This window comes from Cibotium barometz, chromosome 54, assembly GCF_041138505.1.
Source record: "Cibotium barometz isolate CiBa-2024 chromosome 54, ASM4113850v1, whole genome shotgun sequence".
NCBI lineage: Eukaryota > Viridiplantae > Streptophyta > Polypodiopsida > Cyatheales > Cibotiaceae > Cibotium > Cibotium barometz.
In genome coordinates this window covers 14,497,114-14,502,728 of record NC_141099.1, presented here as the reverse complement: position 1 = coordinate 14,502,728, position 5,615 = coordinate 14,497,114, and positions in this window count along the sequence as shown.

Sequence of the window (5,615 nt, the reverse complement as noted above, 5' to 3'; positions counted from 1 at the left end):
ATAAAGAGACATGCACAAGGGCAAGGGAGGGAAGAGATATGCACATGGAAGAAATAGAGAGCAAAAGAGTGGCGAGAATTAAATGAAAGACTCAAATGCATGAATACCACCAATTTTCATTATTTTCGAGTATGGGTGACATGAAGTGGCCACGTTGGAATAGGCACTTTTTTCTTTAGAAAGGACCCAAAAATCACTTTGTATGTTGTGACACTAAATGTCACATTTTGTGACACTATAAGTGTCATAAAATTTGTGATATTTAGTGTCACATTTGTGATGTTAAACATCACAAAGCCATTAATTTCCTTGAAAAAAGAACCAAAAAATGACTTTATATGTAATGTTTACAATGATGTAAGTTTTGTGATGGTAAACGTCACTAGTAACATCATTGTCTCTTGACATGTAATGTCTCCCATCACTTTGAAACCCAAATACAACAAACTATTTATTTTTTAAGGAGTGTGATGTTAACACAGTGATGTTAAGCATAGTGTTTTCTTGTAGTGCTAGTGGTCAATCAACATCACAACTACCCCCCACCATTACTTTTTCCTCTATTAAGGTGAGTCGTCCTTCTAGCCAAGGTATGTGCAAAAGGAGCATCACTAGCTTGCATCACTAGCATGTGATCAAAGATGAGTGGGATAAAGAGAGACATACAGTATCTCATGCAATATCACCTTGATTGGGAGACATGCATGTAAAAAAATCTTGAATCTCATCTTAAGTCATATGCTTTAGATCACCTAGATGAATTTGAGAGGTTCAAAAATAGTGCACTACAAGGTGGATAGTCTAAAGAAGAAATATAAATGCATTTACATTGTAAGCGCTTTGGTTCTAGACATAAACTCTATGCATAACCTTACCATGCCTAATGCACAGAGAAAGCACATGAACATGTCTTTCATAGGCTCTATGGATGCATAGAGAGCTTAATGTATAACCTCTAGTATAGAGGGCTATGATTAGGCTCTATTCATACATGCATAACCTATCATGTAATATTTTCATGTACATAGAAAAATCCTATGCATAAAATAATAGGTTTATTTGTAAGCCAATGCATATAGACCCATGAATCAACTTATGTATGCTTGAAGTCCATGCAAAGAACTTACAAATATTTGAAGATAAAACTTTTAACGATTGAAAATTCCCTAAGGTGTTCGATTCACACTATAAGACAAAGAGTAAGATGAATAAATTCTCTAATTAGAAAGTGTTTGAAAAACCAAAAGTTGGATAGATTGGCACATGTTGTAATGTTTTTAAAAAAAAGCATGAAGAAGGAGAAAACCCACGTAAAAGAAATACAAACAGAAAAACCTAAAACGAAAATGAAAATAGAAAAAGAAATACTTGCCTTACAAAGAATAAAAAAGGGTGGAAGAAGGGTAAGGAGGGTAGCATGCAAGATCAAAGCTCTACAAAAACAAAAGACATGGTCAAAGATTAAAAAAGCTTAGAAAAAAAGAAAAAAGAAGAAGAAATCCTTCCCTCCGAAAAGGAAGAGAAAGGTTTGCCAAATCAAAGCTGTGTATAAAAGAAAAGATAGCGTCAAAACTAAAATTTTCCTCAAAATAAATCAAAACAATCGAAGAAAATGTTTGCTTGTTAGTGATGTGGAAAAGAGGGAAGAAGTGATAAGATCTTTGAATAGAATTAAAGGCAAGGATAAAATTATGAAAACAATGGAAATAAAACAAAACAAATAGCTATTGTTAAAAGCAAGAGAAAAGGGTGGAGGTAGTGCTGAAATGCTGAAATTTGAAGCCTTTAGAGGGCATCAAAGCCCTTCAAACCTTCTAGAGAAGGCCTCTTAGAAAATAGTTTCAAAATAAGGCCAATAATTTTAAAAAATGTAAATTTGATGTAGCATACCTTCAAGATTAACCAAGTTATGATTAAAGATAATCTTAAGTTTTGGATGACATATATTGTAGTAATGAATTTCAGCAGTTTAGGCAACAAAAAGTGTTAAAATTAAGTGAAAATTCAAGTTTAAATTTTTTATTATTTAATATTTTCAAAGGTAACCTTTAAGTGTGTATAAAGACATGGAAATCAAAATTTGACAAAAACGTAATTACCTTTTTTTGGAGTCGACTTTCACATACTGCTAATTATGGTGCTTCCACCCATGCTAGGTTATAGAACACACACGTTATGGTAATTTTAAGTACCCACAAAACTAGTTTTTGATAACTATGCATGAAGTTATACCTGTTCAGGTTGCAGCCCTGCTTGGCAGCAACAGATCTGAGAGGGTTGCCAAATCTACAAATAGCTCCTCCTGGAGGAGAGTAGACATGGATTCCCAATCAATGAAGACATCCTCAAATACATTGGGGAATTATACAAAGTCTCTTTTTGTTATTTTTCATTAAATTCTTTTAATATTAAACAAATAAATAGATAGGTGTATATATCAGAGAATTTGAGTCGATATAGGGTGTGCTTAACAATGAGTAATTCTCAACTTTATTAATTATACATGATCTCCTTAGTCTATATACGACTCATAGAATAAACACTTTTGGAGTAAAGAGTTAGAAGATAGATTATTTTATTAGTTTGTGACTAGATTTTAGGTATAACCTTAATTAGGGGCTATTTTGCAAAGAGTTTATCTTTCCTTGTGATTAGAATAAGATTTCGAGGTAAACACGAAAGTTTTAGAGGACAAGAAACTCTACAAGAGTGTATGAGACGCTAGAAATCCAAATCTCTTTCATTTTTGAGTTATTCGAGTACAAAGTGGGACACTTGGCTATTTTTGACAGTTGAAAACATAACATTGGCCATTTTGAACGCTCTCAAAAAGACCTTAGAACTTGATATGTTTTATACAACATTAGAAGTCATAAAGCTATGTAGTTTTGAGTTTTCTCTAATTGTAAATAGATTGGAAGATATTACTCTCCCAAAGAGATTAGTTGTGAGGCTTTGCCTTAGAAATTGCCATCAAGATGACTATCTTATCTATATAGATCCGATGGACTAACGCATAAGCATAGTTAAGACTTAGCTATAGTGACTACAGATGATCTCGCTGGTTAGAACATGATAATTGATTATGTTAAAAATAAATATTCTCATGTGACTTAAAAGACTAAGAGAAGTTAAGGAGTGTTTCAATTAAAAGCTTGTTTTATACTTGAAGTTGATTTTGATTGATTTGCATATGCATGCCTTGAAATATTATGCACTAGAGATGAGTGTGAGATGATATGTATGGATTGTGTTTGCTTTGATTTGAAATGAATGATTGATATGCATGTGTGTGATGAGACTCAACGTGAGATTTTGAGATTTGGGCTAGGTGTCTTGGATAGGGAATGTCGGATGGAGAACGAGATTTATACCCTTTTGGGAGCCATGTGGTAGAACCCAAAGAGAATGAGATTCAGAAAGAAGCATACCTGGGATAGCCACCATGTCCAGTGTGGAGGTTGGGTGGACGGGCATCGAAGAAAGTCCTAGATTGGCTGGATTCTGGTTGTTATGACTAACCATGTTGGCAAGCATGGTGATGATGACAAAATCTTGAGATAGACACATACATTGTGATTGATTGAGATGCTATGCTTTAATTGATAGAGATTTATATTATGTGAATGTTTGTTTGAGATTACATGATTCTTTGCTTATCTGATAAGAATGTTGGATATGGCGTGCATGCTTGTTTGCTATTTGAGAAGGTTGATTTGGTTGTATTGCTATGTAGAAATAGTACAATTAAGTGAGTTTTAATATTTTCTTAGACTAAGTTATACGATTAAGATATGGCTAGATTCGGGACCAAAACATTTGACACACAAACATATATATTTTGAACGTCACCCTAGTTTTTGGCCTTTAAATTAAAGGTTAAGGTAGGCCTTCAAATTTTAACCCATGGAGGAGAGGCAAGGAGTATGGGGAGATGGAATGTGATATGGAGAAGCTCAAGTTTTGGTGGGAATAAAAGAGAAGAGGACATAAAAATGAAATTCCACACCATCTTAGGGTCTTTTAAAGCTAAAAGAATTAATTTTACTGTTAAAAATATCGTGTAATGCATCATTATTTCCATATAAACATGAATTCGTAAACCAAAAGCATCAATTTTCTTTTAGAAAATCTCTAGTCAAGAGTCAATAATTCCATTGATATGACCTTTGAAAATTTGGATAGTAACACTGATAACGTGTCCATCAAAAAATTATTTTGTATAAATGATGATTAAATTAATGTATTTTATTATAAATAACTTTTTTACACAAAGAAAATAACTCATCATTTGGAGATATACCTCTACTATTGGATCATCGATATTTTTAACCTATTTGACACTTCCAAATCTATTCTTATTCATACCTTATCCACACACGAGAATATGTAAAGAGCAAAGAATTTGTGTTCTTCTATTTGAAATTCTTAAAATCCATGATAAGGTTATTTCCTACAAAAGCTAATGGATAAATATTGTATGAGTTCCTTGTCTTTCTTATGATAGGTTTGCCTACTTAAGTCATAGAGTCAATATGATCTACATCGGACATAGGTAATTCTTTGGCTAATATACGAAAATGTATACGATGGGGGTCTCTAGCTCAACTATCCACTCAGTTATCTATCCTCTAATCCACACATACATGAATAATCCCCTGCTTTGTTGTTTACATCCATCTCCATACTACTCATTTGAAAGAAAATCGTAACAAAGTTGTTATAAATTAAGAAAGCTTAACCCATAACAATTTGTTACACGACGGGACAATCTGGGCGCGGCAGCCAAATTCTTCAAAGACGGTCTCCTTCGGCTCTCTTGGATGTCTTGTCTCGCCTCCTTGGTTCCACTTCCACCCATAGGGTGGCCTTCCAGATGGTTTTGATCTTAGCACCCTATTTTCTCTGTATGCTAGATGACTCCGTTGGTGAGGGGCACTAGCAGTGTTGCTCTTTGGATAGATTGGCATGTTTTGTAAAGATTTTTTTTAAAAATCATAAAGAAGGATAAAACCCACCTAAAAGAAATACAATCCAAAAAACCTAAAAAGAAAATGAAAAAAGAAAAAGAAATATTTACCTTACAAATAATAAGAAAGGGTGGAAGAAGGGCAAGGAGGGGAGCATGCAAGATCAAAGCTCTACAGAAACAAAAGACACGGTCAAAGATTAAAAAAACTTAGAAAAATGAAAAAAGAAGAAGAAATCCTTCCCTCCAAAAAGGAAGAGAATGGTTTGCAAACTTAAGGTTGTGCATAAAAGAAAAAATAGCGTCAAAACTAAAATTTCCCAAAAAATAAATGAAAACAATCGAGGAAAAAATAAACTTAAGAGGTCGAAAAGAGGGAAGAAGTGATAAATCTTCGAATAAAATTAAAGGCAAGGGTAAAATTATGAAAACAATGGAAAGAAAACAAAACAAATAGTAATTGTTAAAAGGAAGAGAAAAAGGTGGAGGCAGTGCTGAAATGCTAAAATTTGAAGCCTTTTGAGGGCATTGAAGCCCTTAAAACCTTATAGAGAAGGCCTCTTAAAAAATAGAGTTTCAAAATAACGCCAATAATTTTAGAAAATGTAAATTTGACACATGAACATATATATTTTGAGGGTCAAGG